Here is a 16,994-nt window from a genome sequence, read left to right on the forward strand (position 1 = left end):
CCAGAGCCACAACCATTCCTTGTGATGTCCAAAGTGAACAAGGGATCCAATTTCATTTCCAGAATAGTAACTTAGCCTTGGTATGATGTGTTTATCTAATTTTTTTTTGCTTCATTTCAACAATAATAACACAAAGATCACCTCCTATTGCAGCTGCAATTTGTGAGGCATTATAGGGGAATTTAGCTAGGGTATGAAAAATTGGAATAGACTGGAGAAGAAACACTTGATGTGCTAATCACGTCCTGAAGACATGTCAGATATGTCACTAGATGTCAATCAATCCTGTGTTGTGTTGCCCACAATACAACCAGCCTTAAAACATACAGGGAAAAAGTCTGGAAAAAAAAAACACACAAAAAAACCCCAAAACAAAACAAAAACAAAACCAAACCAACAAAAAAACCAACCAAAAAATCAAAAAAACCCCAAAAAACCAACCAAACAAAAAACAAACAAACAAACAAACAAACAAAACCCACAAAAAAAACAAAAACCAAAAACAAACCAACCCCCCCCCAAAAAAACCCACCAAAAAACACCAAAAAAACCCCAAAAAAACCAAACCAAAAACCCCAAAATAAACAACCACACAGACAAACCAAAAACCCCAGAGATTAAGGCAGGGATGAAGCCACAAAGAAAGCGATAAAAAAAGACATCCCTGGAGCTTCTCTACAAGGGAGATCTCTGAGATCTGGTTTTCCCTCCCTGGTGAAGTTCCCCTTATTGGCCTCCCTGAACACACTGCAGCAAATGGGTGACTTTTGGAGTAATTTTGGTATTTTTCTTGCTGGATGTGATGCTTTTCTTCAAATACTGGTTTGTAGGAGTCATTCCCAAATCGTGTGCATCACTTCTCAGCCATAACTTGGGTGGTCTTTTTCAAGCCCACATCCCACAGAGCCTGCAGCCAGGCTGAAAATCCTGACATAATGCTGCTTTAGATTACAATCCCTGTTTAGTTGTATCACATATCAAACATTTATAAGCATGTTTACAATGCTAATTTCTTTACAAGGCAAACTTATCTTTCCCAAGCATCAAAAGAGGTTTCCCCAGAGGAATTTTTGTTTAGCTGACAATGAGAAAAGCACTCTCATCGATGAGAAAAGCAAACCCACTAAGGCCTTTTCATTGGAATTATATAAACACATTTCCAAAGAAGATGTACAAGGAGAGAGAAGCCTCTTCACTCACAGTGTGTGAACCTCTGGCTTGAAGAGCACTGAAATGGTATTGAGTTCTCTACATCTCCACACAGCTGAGAAAAATTCCACCCTGGTGATGCTGATCAGTCCTCTCCTGTGAATGAGTCCACTGCAGATACCTGAGATGGGGAGATCTACCTTCAGTCAGGTGAACCCCACTCTTGAGTGACCTCAAAAAGCCGTGAACAAACTGGATCTTCAGCAATGAGCATTGGCACCAGAACTTGGAGAAGGCTTTTGGCAGACACGTGTTTGGAAGCTCATGGCTCAGAATATCATGGATGGTGGAGATGTGAAGAGTGGATGTGTTCTCACTACACTGAAAAATAAAATCAACCTCCTACAGACTGAGAAACCAGCCAAGGGTAGCTGGATCCCTAAGTTTGATGACAAACCTTACCCTGGATTTGCACATCCTCTGGGCATGGTTGACAGCTTTAATGGCAGGGAAGTGTTTAGTTGGAGGTCAGGTGGACAATCCTTCCATCCAGAGCCTTCTTTTTTTTGGAGATGTATCATGTTTAGCTGGGTGTGTATTCAGTTATCATCTGTCAGAGCTGGGGCAGTTCTCTGCTGTTCATGGGGCAGTTTTTTCTTTATCTCTCCCACAGCCAACCCTCCCTCCAGGAGATCTCTGCTGTCCATGGCCACTGAGTGTCCCTGCAGGGCTGATCCAATCCCAGCATCCCATGGGGAGATGCTCCGCCCAGGGGAGGAGCCAAGCATTCCTCCCTGGATCCAATCTGAGCCTGGCACAGCACAGCAGCCTTTGCCCCCTGCATTGCCAGAGGAGCAGCTTTCTGCTGCCCTGCATGGCCAGAGGGAGCCCAGGCCCATCTGCAGCAGCCCTGGAGCTGCAGAGGAAAACTCCCCCCTTGTGCAGGATCCCTGCTGCAGCAGAGCCACAGCTGGCACTGCAGGAGGGCTGAGCCCCCATGGGATGGGGCTGGGACACCGCCCTGACACACAGGGGGCAGGGCATGTGCTCACTCTGGCAGTGGTTTTTGGTTTTTTGTGGTTTTTGTTTGTACTATTGTTTTTGTATTTTAATTTTCCTAGTAAAGAACTGTTATTCCTATTCCCATATCTTTGCCTGAGAGACCTTAATTTCAAAATTATAATAATTCAGAGGGAGGGAGTTTACATTTTCTATTCCAAGGGAGGCTCCTGCCTTCCTTAGGACACACCTGTCTTTTCAAACCAAGACAGGAGAGCATCTTCACCTTCCCATTTGTGTCACAAACAAGCCTCTACTGACTGAGAAACACAGGGAGTGTGTGCCCTGCCCATTCCCCTGCCTGATTGTACAACCAGCCCACACTTGTCTCTGTTAGTACTCAACTCATCTCTCTGATGAGTACAGCTATTAATAGGAGCTCAGGAATCATATTTAAAGCAGACAAATCAGCATCTTCAGCAGCCTGATATGTTGGCACAGCAACAGGATTATGTGAATGCTATTGATTCAGAGTACCTTTAAAAATAAATACATATTTTACAACTGTTTTTAAATTATATTTATTTTTTTTTCTTGGCTTATTATAAAATTTTATTCAATTATTAAATTTATAAATACGTTGATGTATTTTTTATTTTGCATATTGAACACATGCTCCTTGCTATGAATAAACAATGAAGAAACAAAGTACTAAGCATCACTACAGGAAATGTTGAGAGCATCATTACGGCCTTTTGGGTTCTATTCCATGTTCATGCACACAGGGAAATTGGTCAGACCTACTACTTTCCTCTTACTGTAGTATTCCCAATAGAAATTGTGAGACAGAGTTGTGATCTTCAGAAGGAATGGATAAAATTGTGATCAAAAGCAGATAAAATTATGATCAGTAGATAAAAATTGTGATCACCACCCCTTTTGTTGGAAAAGGGAATGAACAAAAGGCACAAATGTATCTCTACTGCTTAACCAGTGGTTTTAAGCAAAAGGTATTAATCCACATGTTTTTCCTGAAGGATTCAGACACGAAAAACAAGAAAAAATAGCAGCACAGCTGGTTTATTAATTGTTATTCAATTGTCACTGGAATAATTATTACTAGAGCTGATTTGGCAGTTTTGTCCAAAATCACCTGTTTTACAGTAAGAGAAACTGCCTCCTCCTCAAAAAAAAAAAAAAAAAAAAAAAAATCTGTCTCTAAAGTGAACTTAAAAACTGACATTAAACTTTCAATTTCCTAAATTTGGGATAAATTGATTCCACCCTACATGTCACATAGTCAGACATTGAGCGCAAGAGTTGTGGGAACTTCTGGACAGCTCCTAAGAGAAGGAAGAACACAGTAGGTGTGGTGACACAGCACTGCCTTCTCAGTTAACAAAACAATTGACTTTCTGCCCCCACAGCCAGGCAGGAGGTCGTTAGTCAGTGCCTAGAAAGCCATTGATTGATTCAGCCCAACATCCACAGGCACCTTGTAGAGGCAGAAATGAAAACAGCAGGGAGAAGCTCTGGATTATAAGACCAAGTTCGAGATTTTGGCTCGCAGAGGTGGATTTGGTTTGGATTTTGGATGAATTTGGTTCACCTCTCTGTTGGTTTGACTCATCAGCCTGGTGGTTGTGTCTCAAGGTAAAAATAGAAATGGTGGGGATGTCACCAGAGATCTGAAGCTGCCCACACTGAATGGGAATAACTAAGTCCTGCTACTGCCAGGACAAGTTCTTTGGAAGAAGCAGAGAACAGGGAAACCTTCATTCTGCTTTAAGCAGGACATCACCCAAAAAAGCCTCCAAAACCAGACAATACCCAAAAAAACCTCCACCAGCTGATTTCTTGCAGATATATCTCCCCTCTTGAAGTGCCTTTCCAAAAATTTTTCATATTTTTCATCCCAGTCCCAGAATCAGGCTCAGTCTTATCCCCCTTATCTGGCAAACAAATACAGATTTATCTCCTAGTGCCAAACACTTGTGTCAGTAAGGGAAAGAAGTTTCTAGAAGATCTCAAACCACTTTTGGTCTGATCTCTGAAAGCAAGTATGAGCAGATTTGGTTATGTCTTTGTCACACAACAAAGAAAGGAATGGAAAGTCAAAGAAAGAAGAGGGGCTGAGTCTGATTCCTGTACCAGTTGTTCAAGTATGAACATAAACCAAAGAAATTATGGTGATTGTTCCTTCCAGTTGAGGAAGAGAAGGTTCAAAATAACAATGTCTAGGTTTAGTGCTTAGGGCAGAGCTCCTGAGACTTGCCGAGGAATTTCTGAAGTCCTGACAGGAACTGGCAGTGCAGCACCACTGCCCTGCACAAAAAGGGAACTTTCAAAATCAGCATTCTGGATTATCAGCTTGGTTTGTTCAGCCTGGAGTGGAAAAGGCTCTGGGGGGACCTTAGAGTCCCTTCCAGGGCATAAAGGCGCTCAAAGAGAGCTGGAGGAGGACTTGGGACAAGGGTCTGGAGTGACAGGACAACGGGGAATGGCTTCAAACTGAAGGAGGGCAGGGTTAGATGGGATATTGGGAAGAAACTCTTCCCTGGGAGTGTGCTGAGGCTCTGGGACAGGGTGATCTGTCCACCTCTGGATCTCTGGAAGTTTTCAGGGCCAGGCTGGATGGGGCTTGGAGCAACCTGGGATGGTGTAAATTGTCCCTGCCCATGGCAGGGTTTGTAACTAGGTGACCTCTAAGGTCCCTTCCAACCCAAGCCATTCTACGACTTAGGTATGCTTTGAAGAAAAAAACAGTAATTTTTGGACCTTGATCCTTAAAAACATTTCCTACAACAAAAAATTCAAAAGCATTCTCTTCCAGTTTCTTTGGAAGGACATTTGTGTCCTTCCATTTGCAGACAACTTTAAGAAAAATCCTTTCCTTAGGATTTTTCCTCCTGAGAAGCTGAGAGGCCTCAAGAACAAAATGTAAACATTGATTATCTGTTACTGTGGAATGCAACAGGTGCATCTGTGATTGGTCTCATGTGGTTGTTTCTAATTAATGGCCAATCACAGTCAGCTGGCTGGGACACAGAGCCCGAGTCACAAACCTTTGTTATCATTCTTTGCTATTCTATTCTTAGCTAGCCTTCTGATGAAATCCTTTCTTCTATTCTTTTAGTATAGTTTTAATGTAATATATATCATAAAGTAATAAATCAGCCTTCTGAAACATGGAATCAGATCCTCGTCTCTTCCCTCATCCTTAGAGCCCTATGAACACCGTCACACATATGCACAAAGGCATTTTGATGTAGCACTTCTGCATGAATCCCATTGCCTTCCTGGCAAACACAATGTGTAGTCATGAAACATTATCAAAAAAACATCTTTATGTTTGCATTTTCCCATCAACTGCTATGATGGAGGAAAATTCTTTAATTACTGCTCCTCTGTGTGATTCTTTTCAGATCGCACATTGTCCTTAAATGAAAAAAGAATAAGGAAACATACCATACTAAAGGAAAGATAACTTCAAAATTGTATTTTGGAGTGGGGATTATTGTGGTGTCACCACAAGCTCTTTTTTGGCAAGGAAACTGTGCCTCAAGGGAACAGCTACCTCTGCTTCAGGATCAGTTAAAGCATTCAGCTGCAGCCTACAGGAACTTAAGAAAAGATGTTTTTTCTCTCCCTTTCCCATCTTTGCTGGTTTTCCATTTGGCAGCTGAAGTCTATAAATAGCTGGGGAGATGATTAGTCTGAAGGATGAGACTGAAAGATTCACAAATGAAATAATTACCCCACATCTGTGCAGAGCTCTGCAACAAAACTTTTAACACCAGCTCTGGGCACAGAAGGGGATGTATCCAAGATAAGATCAAGACTTGTTTTACATCATTGTTTCTATCCTAATGAAGTGTTCATACTGCATGACAACTGTTTTTAAGTGTCTCATCTGTGGGAAATCGATTTCAAGAAAATTTTTAAGATTTGACAGAAGGTTTACATAATGTGTATTTGTATGCAAATTTTGAGATAAGAAATATTGACTTAGAAATGTTATGGAAGAGGATGGACATTGTTGAGAGTAAAATTGAATTAGAAACAAGTTTTAGAGGATAGCTTTGAAAACAAGATTAGATATTTTAGAGAAATAGAACTAGAGAAAATAGAGAAAATGAAAAATATATTGTAGCAGGACTCACAAGGGGTAATTTGAGATGACTGGCTTTGAGGCATTTACAGCATGGTGTGGCTAAAGCTGATAGGCCAAGAAATGCTTACAATGTCTTGTAATTAGGAAATAATTTGCTTCTGATTGTGATGGTGTGAATGATAACATCTGTATCATCTCAGCCTTCACATGAGACTGAAAATGGAATAAAAGTTTTTTAAAACGCCTCTCAGTTGCCCCAGCTCTAAGTCAGGAAAGGGTATAATCCAACAAATTTTGTAAAATATGGTAATAAGCATAATTAGCTGTTTCCCCTGTGAGTGCAGAAGGAAAAACTGCACCTGAAAAAGTATTTACAGACACAGGAATATTTTAAAATTTTCTTAAAAATGGGTATTTGGATCTGTTTGCTATAGTTGTATAGGGTCTCATCCTAAAAATTATATATTCTAAAAAGCCCAGGACCTGGCTCTGTGTTCTCCTACCAGCATGATTTATTTTTTTAATGTGTGTTGGTAGAAATTCAGCTTCAGGCAGCAGTTTCATTCCACAACTTGGAAAATCCCACCTCTCCATGAACCGTTCATACACCATCCTGCCTTTCCAATAATGTTGTTGTTGGCTTTGCTCAGACAACTGAGTCAGAAAAAATTTGCTGTTGGTTTTCCCCACGCTGCCTCTCCTGTATTGATTTCTCTCCTGTGGTTTGTGAGTCGTTCTCCTTTTCCCTGGTTCCCAGGATTGCCTCGCTGCAGGAAGCAAGGCTCTGTTGCAAAGGCCTCTCTGTGCTGCTGAGGAATGCCTCCACTTGGCATTGGCTTTTCAAAAGCTTTTTCTCTCTGCTTTCTGAAGACCCACAACAGGTTTTAGTTTCAATTGCCCAGTCACAGAGTTTTCTTGCAAAAGAAAAAAAGGAAAAAAAAAGAAAAAAAAGTGAGTTCCCAGCACTGAAATCACCTTGCTTGAAAAGCTGCTAAAACCCAAGTGCCCACTGAAGTGTATTTATTGTCTGGTTTATAAATGAAGACAGAGAAGCTCTGGTGTTGTGAGATAAGGTGATTTTCATCAAACTCAGAATCATTCAGAATTGCCTTCAGATGTTATTAAATTCCTCTATGAATTATTAAATTCCACCATCACCCCATGTGATTTTGCCTCAGTGAGATTTGATAGGTTTCTAACATCTAAATTCAGGACAAAAATCACAACTCAACCACAACAGAAATACCAAGCTGAAAGATGTGAAAATCTGTATTACTACACTGCTTTTCTTCTCTCATTCCTTCCACAATCAGGATTCTTTCTTTAAACATTGCCTGAATCAAAATTTATGGGTCTTCCATTGCTGTAATGGATCTAAAGCTGGGTTCACTCCCCGTTATTTTAACCTTTTAAAAGTCTAGTTTGAGCTCATTCTCTGTATTTGTTTTGTAACAAAAAACCTGTTGAGCATGCGGCAGATACTTAAACAAAATTGGGAATTAATAAATATCAAGCAAATAGCTCAGCCAGAGCAAATATATTGTGACAGAAAGAGGGGATCACCTTTAGCAGACAGATGGGATGTTCCTCACACAGAACACGCAAATACACCTGAAAAACATGATTTCTCATTCTCCCACACCAGCAAGTACAACAATCATTTTAAGACCAGCAAAGATTGTTATCAAGACATATTCTCCCTCCAGTCAAATTGGTTTCTATTTCCATTTACATTACACAGAAAGAGTAAGGACTTCCAGCAGCAAGGGTCATTTGGAGATCCTCAAGTCAAAAATATCATTTAAGTTTTAATTTTGAATGGAATGAATTCAAGGCAGAGGAGCAACGAATCTGAAAGAAAGATTAGTGGGAAAAATTATAATAAAAATGAAAAAAAATTAAATAAGAAAGAGGATGATTGTCACATTTGTATTTTCTGAAAAATCCCTTCACCCAGGATTTTTCTCCTGGGAAGCTGAGAAGCCTCAGAGAAAAAGGAAAACAATAATTTTCTGATTTGCTTCTCCTGTGTTTTGCTCCTTTGGAATGTGTATGGAGATTGTTTACCCATAGGTGGTTGTTTCATTGGTTTCTGCTGTGAATTATTTTCACTCATTGGCCAATCAGGGCCAAGCTGTGTCAAGACTTTGGAAAGAGTCAGGAGTTTTCATCGTTATCTTTTTAACATTCTGTAAGTATCTTTTCTGTATTCTTCAGTATAGTTTAGTATAGCATTCTTTAATATAATATAGTATTATAAAATAATAAATTAGCCTTCTGAGAACATGGAATCAGATTCATCATTCCTGCCTTTCAATGTCAAGCCATCCTGGAAATACAATAGATGATGAATTTTTTTTAAGTTCCTGGAGTCCTCTGCTTGCTGCTTGACAGTCCAAGAAACAAAGGAAAGAGTGAACTCTTACAACTAAATGCAACCCCACACAGCCAAGGCAGAATTGTGGTTCTGTGAAAAATTCCCAAGTGTTCCAATGCCATTAGACATATGAATAGATTAATAGAAGCTTGGGGAAAAATGGAGTGCAATCCTGTTAATTAGTCAAACAGATACCCATCATTATGATCCCATTTGTTCATGCTCTGAGTCACCACCAAAATCATGGTTGCTCACACAGGCAGCTTTTGGATCATCCATCACCAGTTAAACCCTAATTCACAATTTCCCCAAGTAAACGATCCTAAATCACTCCTGAAGTCCCTCCTGACAGATTGCTGCCATCCAAAACCAACACACAGCCTTAATCTTCCATTTGCTGTCTGGGAAGACAACAAATATTTACAGAAAACTCTCACATCCTGCCACGTGTGGAGGCTGCAGCAGCATCAGGCTGAGCTCAAGACTCAGCAGTGACACAAAAACAGGGCAGGTAGAGCCCATCCAAACACAACATTGTCTGGTATATTCTGGGGTTCCCATCATTGGCAAGAAAGATGAATCTGGCTCCATGTTCTTAGAAGGCTAACTTATTATTTTATGATATTATATAATATTAAAGAATGTTATACTAAACTGTGGTGGTGTTCACAGGGGTCCCAGGACGAGGGAAGAGATGAGAATCTTGACTCCATGTTTCAGAAGGCTGATTTATTATTTTATTATATATATTATATTTAAAAAATTATATATTAAAACTGCACTAAAAGAATGAAGGATTTCATCAGAATGTTAGCACAGAAGGAATGCAATGATAATAAAATCTTGTGACTGCTCACAGCCTCAACACAGGCAGCTATCATTGGTCATCAAGTAAAAACAATTTCACATGCTGGGTGAACAATTCTCCAAATCACATTCCAAGCAGCAAAACATGGAGAAGCTGAAGCTTCTCAGGAGAAAAGATCCTAATGAAAAGATTTTTCATAAAATATGTCTTTGACACTAAACTATACTAAAACAGAGAGAAAGGACACAAACAGAAGGCTAAATGATAATAATGAAAAACTTGTGACTCCTTTTAAAGTCCTGACACAGCTGGACTGTGATTGGTCATTAAGTTAAAACAATTCACATGAAACCAATGAAACAACCACCTGTTGGTAAACAATGTCCAAACCACATTCCATAGCAGCAAAACACAGGAGAAGCAAATCAGATAATTATTGTTTTCATTTTTCTCTGAGGCTTCTTAGCTTCCCAGAAGAAGAAATCCTGGTGAAATGATTTTTCAGAAAATATGACAGTGACAATGTTGGGAGGAGCAAACCTCACAAGAAACTTCTGGAGCTCTGCTGGAAGTAAACTGTGTAAATAATTCACTGTGCATTCATGAGCTGCTTTCACGAAGTGCCTGGGAAAGGGGGAACGGACACCAGCACAATGCAGCAGCCCACATTGTACCTGATGGAAAAGAAACACATTTAGTTCTGAGTGTCAGTGTAAAATCTTGCCTTTCAGAGTGCCTGTGACAAGCTCATACAAACATTTAACCTAATGGTCCTGGATTAGCAAGCAAGGCTCTTAAGTCTGCCAAGTAATTCTCCAGCCTGGATTTTCAAACCAAAAAAATGGATTTTTTTTCTGAAGCCTGAAGCATGGAAGGAATAGAAACCCTCAGGAACACTCCTCTGTTTAAAAATGAGGGGTTATTTCAGAATCTTGAAAGCAGAACAAACAATTTCATAGAATTATGGGGTCATAGAATGGTTTGGCTTGGATGGGACCTTAAAGATCATCCAGTTCCACCTCCCTGCTATGGACAGGGACAACTTCCACTATCTCAGGTTTCTGCAAGTGCCATCCAACCTGACCTTGGACACTTTCAGGGATCCAGGGGCAGCCACAGCTTCTCTGGTCAACCCATGCCAGGGCCTCACCACCCTCACAGGAAATTTCTTCCCAATATCCAATCTAAACCTTATCTCTTTCAGTTTAAAGCCTGAGCATGGCCCTTCGCCCTTAGAAGGAGTCAATGTATGTCCTGTGCCTGCAGGTTCCTCCTGAGGGACTTCAGATCCATTATTTATTTAAAAATGAGACACACATCAAACAAAATAGACAGGAAGACAAACAGAAAACACAGATTTCACTCCATATTCAGAAAATATTTGAGCTTGGCGGAGTTTCCTGCTCCAACCACTCTGCTCAAGCAGGATTAGCTACAGCAGCTGTTCCAGGACAGTGTCCAGGAAGGTTTTGAATGTCTCCAAGGATGGGGACTCCAGAACCACTCTGGGAAACCTGTTACAGACCACCCACACAGTAAGGAATCTTTTCTTGCATTTAAAAGCCATTTCCAGTATTTCTTTTTGTGCCCGGTACCTTTTGTCCTGTCACTGAACACCACTGGGAAGAGCCTGGCTCCACCTTCTTCCCTTCCTCCCAACAGGAGAAGTAAGTACACATTCAATCTGAAAGGCAATTTCAGAACAAATATTAGAACATATTGCATCAACATTTCTTCTTCAAGGGGTTGATTGGGTACACAGGGCTGCAAACAGACACTGCCAGCATGGGAATTCAAATTCACAGAGTAATGTATTAATATGATGTTTAAACATAATATTTTATTTATATCCACACAACCAATATAAATGGTAACAAGCGCTGAATTTGTTGCGAGCCCTCACTCACCACGTTGGTTGTTTTTAGCTTTGGGTTTTTTCACTAATAAACAGAACAAATGGCAAAGCTCACCAGAAAAACACACAGACGCTTTAGAGCTTAATTGGCTTCTACATTTGGGTCAGCAAATGTTCCTGCTACAAAGCCAGTGAGGGATTCTTGCAACCTATTCATGTTTCTCACCAGCACAACAGCAGCTAAAAAGATAGGCAACCATGGCTACAGTCATGGGATCAGCAAACTCCTTTTCACAGCTGTAAATATTTGTAGTGGAGCCAATTAGAGGCAGTGTGGTTTTGTCAGCATTGCCTAGGAAACATCAATAGCTGCTCCAAAGAATCCCCCACCTCTCCTGATCCTGCTAGAGTTTATTGGGCAGGGCAGTGCCTGATGGTGCCTCCTCCACACACTGAGCTAGATCTAGGTGAGAAACCAGCTCTGGCAAGGAATAAAGCTGCTCCTGGAGGCACTGAGCTCCTCAGCTCTCTGGTGGGACTATGAAAGGAGACCCCAGGCAGTGAGATTCATTTTAAACTAAGTGGAAGATTTCAGGTTCCTTTAGTACATCTTGTTTGTGTCAAAATCCCTGATCTGAGCAAATGTTTTCAAGGCCATTTGGGCACTGATGCATCTGCTCTCAGGGGAATTCTACAAGCAAGAGAGCCACGTGTATGTCATGGATAAAAGTGGTTTCCTTTTCTTCTGAGTGCAAAAGCAAACATAGCCTCATAAAACTGGGAAAATCTTAAAGAGCCAGTACCTTAAATCTTTCTATCTCTCTTACATCTCCAAAACACAAGGCACCTACAAGCAACATCCCTCAGCTACAGAACAAAGGAGTCTGTGTGTCCTGTCACCTTTAAGGAGCACTTACCACATCTAAACATCCTTGTCTTCCACTTGTCAGACTTCACTAATGTTCAGGACAAAATCTAGTTCAAGCTGTGAAAAGGTGAAGATTGTAGCACATGGAGAAGTAATCCCAAAACTGATTACAGAGTCATAGAATACAAAAACCCTCCAAGATCATTGATTTTTCCAAGAGTTAACCCAGTGCTGCCATGTTCACCACTAACCCCCGTCCCCAGGTGCCACATCCAAAAATCTTTTCAAGTCTTAAACCTTTTAGAGTCTTCTAGGGAAGTTCTTTGCCACATGGATGAGAGGACATTTGAAAATTTTTCTCTTAGCCACAGACTAATATCTCCTCTTTGATTTTTAGCAGCTCTCCAGCTGATTCCCCAGATCCATAACAGCTTCTCCTGGCAAACCACATTAATGTGAATTATGGCTGTGAGCACATTGATGATGTTGAGTGGCTCTCTCTGTGCTCCGTCTCAGTTCTCAGCACTTCCTCTGAAGGTTTTCCTGTTTAAAGAGAACATCATTCATACAAGCTGCCAGGTGACCAGAGAAACTGGCTCCCCAGAGGAGCCACATTATTTTGGGTACATTTTGGGAATGTGGGTGCATCATGGGCATCTCTGCACTGTGAGGGGCAGCTGAACCTGGGGTAAGTTCAGTGCAAAGGGCACCACTCTGCCCTGCTACAGCAAATTTTAATGCCAGGCATTTCTCCCTGCCCAGCCCTGCAGTCAGCAGTCCTGCAGCTCAGCAGGTACCACAGATATGGCATGAAAGAAAAAGAGCTTAAAAAAATGAGTTTAAACCCCCTCAACTTGAAAAAACATCCCTAAAGCCTTTCCCAATTTTCACTGAAGAAGGACAAGCTGCCAAACAGATCTGCCTATTCCGAAAGCATTTTGCATGCTGTTTATCTCTATTTTCTTTATAGTATTATTAAAATCGAGTCATTTGACAGCACAGCACCATGATCTGTAATGAGCTCAATTATTGGCAGAGTTAATGGGCCAGCAATTCTCTCACCTCTGATTTGATAATGGCTTTACCATCATGTCATTGAATATTCTGCTGTGGACAAAAAGCTACTGTACATGAAGCTCTTGACCATTTTCTCTTTGTGATGCAAAAACCACTGGTTTGTCAAGATTTGAGGCAGCACTGCTCAGTACTGGTTTTGCAGATGAAGCAGCTTATGTTCTGAACAAAATGAACTGAGTGAATGGGAATTCCCAGATTTCTAGGGAAGACTTGTGTGTGCAGGGGATTTCCAATAGCATCAAGCCTTTGTTTAGGCTGGTAAATCTGAAGGTGTCACCATCATATTTTCTGGAAAAATCCCCTTGCTCAGTATTCTTCTCCTGGGAAGATGAGAAGCCTCAAAAAAAAAAAAAAAGGAAAACAATAATTATTTGATTGCTTCTCCTGTGTTGTGCCCACATGTGGAATGTGTTTGGAGATTGTTTATTCAACACATGGTTGTTTTCATTGGTTTCATGTGAGTTGTTTTTGACTTAATGGCCAACCAGTGCCAAGCTGTGTCAGGACGCTGGAAAGAGTCAGGAGTTTTCATTATTGTCTTTTAAGCCTTCTGTAAGTATCCTTTCAGTATTCTTTAGTATAGTTTAGTATAGCATTCTTTATTATAATATAGTATAATAAAATAATGAATTAGCATTCTAAGAACATGGAGTCAGATTCATCATTCCCTTCTCCATCTGGGGAACCCAGCAGATGATACAAGAGAAGGTATATTTTTTTCAGTTCTCTCCAAATCTGCCTGACTAGAGAATTATGTTAACCTAATCCTGATGCACTGACATCCCAGAATTTTTTTTAGTCTTTTGAGCAAGTCTGTTGCCCATTATCCTCCCGAGGATTTATGTAGCAGCATGAGAAATGAGGTAGCAGGGTGGTTATCACAGTGTGAGCTGTCACCTTTCTGTTCATGGAAGTGGATGATGTTTGCATCCCAGGGTGCCTGAGCAATGATCCTGTTATCCCAGCTGACAGTAAACAACTGCACGCCTTCTCTGCAAAAGCAGACGTGTTCCTACGTGTCAGCAGGGTGCCTGTGGCTCCTGCTCCTTCACCCTCTCACACTCAGAGCTCAGCACTTCTGCTGATGCTGTTCTACTGGTTGCTGGCTGCTTCCCACTGGAAAACTGGGAAGTTTCAGTTAGTGCATCAGGAAAAAAGGCACACAGAATTATTGTTCCAGTAATTTCAGCCATCTGAAAAGCTTCTGCAGGGAGCAGTTTATACCAAAGGAAACATCCAAAATCACGAGCAAAACTTCATGCTGCCAAAGTCCTGCAGAACAAAGTGAAAGGTAGAAGAACTTGACTTTTAGGGTTATGATCTCACTCTGTCCAGACACCAGAACTTTAAAATCAGAAGATGGGGGAAGGAATTGCATCATTTACCATCTAATTCCAGGTATCTAATATATTTGATAGATTTGCAGTAGAATTTTTTGCCAGAAAGATTATTACCCAAATTTTCACTGGGATTTGAATATTCTCCACAGGTTCCTCTTCCCTTCTGATAGAAACATTCCATTTAGCAAGGGTTAATGCTCCTCCTATAATTAAGTCATGATATCAGCACTAACAATGCAAGGAGCTCTTGGGAAGGTGAGTCAAGGAATGATTTAGGTTGGAAAAGATCCTTAACATCAAGTCCAAGATTTAAGCTAACTCTGCCTCATCCACCACTAAACCAGGTCCCTAAGCACCACACCTACATGTCTTTTAAATACTTCAGAGGTAGTGAATGGCTTTATCTGTCTGTAGGGGATGATCCTCTTTGATTCCCTCACACACCACAGGATCATCAAAACTGGGAGATCAACCTCAATATCACTACTGAGCAGTGTGTACAGGATTATTTATTTGCTGCTTTCAAAGGCATTTATTTTTTTCAATCAGGGATTGCATAATTCCTATCATCCCATCTTCAGCAGCTCTAACTTAAAACAGGAAAATAAAACATTGCAAATTTTCCCTGGAGGTTGCAGTGGTGATAGCGGGGTATCCCAGCTTCCATGCCATCCAATTTTGTCATATTGCTGAAAAAAACCTGCCTTGCACTAACCCAGACTTTTTAGATAGGAACCATCCTCAAGAGCTGTGCCCAGCTCTGGTTGGGAAGGACCTTGGCACACTGAGCACATCCAGGGGGGTCAGCGAGGCTGGAGAGGGGCTGGGAACACAAACCCTGTGAGGAACCCCTGAGGGAGCTGGGGGTGCTCAGCCTGGAGAAAAGGAGACTCAGGGCTGCCCCCATCACTCTCTGCAGCTCCTGAAAGGTGCCTGTGCTCAGCTGGGGCTGGGCTCTTTCTGCAGCAGCACTGACACAGCCAGAGCACACAGCCTCGAGCTGCACCAAGGGAAATACAGGTTGGATAGCAGGGAAAAAGTTTTTCACAGAAAGAGTGATAAAGTTCTGGAATGGCTGCCCAGGGAGGTGGTGCAGTCCCCATCCCTGGGTGTGTTTAACAAAGCCTGGATGTGGCACTGGGTGCCAGGGTTTAGTTGAGGGGTTGGGGCTGGGTTGGACTGGATGGTCTTGAAGGCCTCTTCCAACCTGGTCATTCTGGGAATTCTGTGAATCCTGTGGATCACAGCAGGATCCAGCTGAACCCGGGAAAAATTGTTCTGGAGAATCAAAACTCAACCAAAGCATGAGCAAACCACTGAGGTGCTATTGCTGCAGAACTGAAGCCACTGGGGATGTGAAGATCAGAGAAGCAGTGCAGAGAGGGACAAAAGGTGAGAGAGAACAAATAAATTAAGAGAGACCTCTAAGTTTACATAGAATGAGGTTGAAATCGTGCTGCCATGTGATGTTCCAAGGTGCTCCTGCCTGAGCAGGTCACACTGAGCCTCTGCAGAGCACCACTGGCTCTCTTTCTAGGCCAGGCTCTGCGTGCCCAACCTCTCCTAAAGAGCCTTCAGCTAACTTAATTTCTAATAAAATGCTTCTGAAAGGGTTTCTTTCATGTTTGAATGTCATGCTTTTGTAATTAGGCAAGATATAACTCTTCCCATGGGCTCTGTTCTCTTTGTGCTTTACAGAGGAACAGAGCTGATAGCAGCGAGGAAAAAGAAGGGGTAAACACAGAATGAGATAATCATTTAGGTTGGAAAAGACCTCTAAGACCATCAAGTCCAATCATTAATCCATCACTGCCTGCAGATCACATCAACCACTCCATTTCAAGAGGAGAGCCCAGATCCTCTCAGTTAATGCCACCAATCATTCTGGATTATTTTACACAAAATGCACTTCTTATTTCACTCATTTACTCCACATTAGGGAGAAGGAAAAGAAGAAAAGAGATAGAAAAGTAGGGTGCACAATGTAACAGCACTGCTATTTGCAAAAATACCTCCCTCTGTGACTGTCATTAGAGAGCAGTTTGTGGCACAGAAAATTCCCCCGAGTCTACTTGCTTGCTTTTCAAAGATAAGGGCTCCATTTCCCAACCTGCCACTTCCCTCATCCTCAAGAACCTCTCTGCTATAATCACTCTATTCTCCAGACCTAAATTTTTTTTAAAGTAATAAGCAGAGATAGCACAGATGCTCTTACAAGCATTTTTTCCTTGTAATTTTGAAATCTTGATTCATTTTTCAAAGTCTTATAAAAATTATAATGGTGTGACCCACTGTACACAGGAGGACAGACTAGAGGCTGTTAATTCTCCCCCTCAGGCTCTAAAAGCATTGAAGACTCAGAGCAAGCTCAGGAGCTGCTTAATGATTTAACTTTAAGCTTCTTGAG

At 41.3% G+C, this 16,994-nt stretch overlaps 1 long non-coding RNA gene across 2 annotated transcripts; it reads right to left on the reverse strand.

Moving 5' to 3' along the window:
• Window positions 1–2,792: 2,792 nt before the first annotated feature.
• LOC141729439 (uncharacterized) lies at window positions 2,793–11,569 on the reverse strand. Of its 2 annotated transcripts, XR_012580939.1 has the most exons (4): window positions 11,418–11,569; window positions 11,043–11,131; window positions 7,826–7,873; window positions 2,793–7,176 (listed from the first exon to the last, which is right to left on the reverse strand). It is a non-coding gene; the product is annotated as an uncharacterized LOC141729439 (long non-coding RNA). The 2 variants fall into 2 exon arrangements; XR_012580936.1 differs by lacking the exon at window positions 7,826–7,873.
• Window positions 11,570–16,994: the final 5,425 nt, after the last annotated feature.

The sequence above is a fragment of the Zonotrichia albicollis genome, chromosome 1 (genome assembly GCF_047830755.1).
Source record: "Zonotrichia albicollis isolate bZonAlb1 chromosome 1, bZonAlb1.hap1, whole genome shotgun sequence".
NCBI classification, from domain to species: Eukaryota; Metazoa; Chordata; class Aves; order Passeriformes; family Passerellidae; genus Zonotrichia; species Zonotrichia albicollis.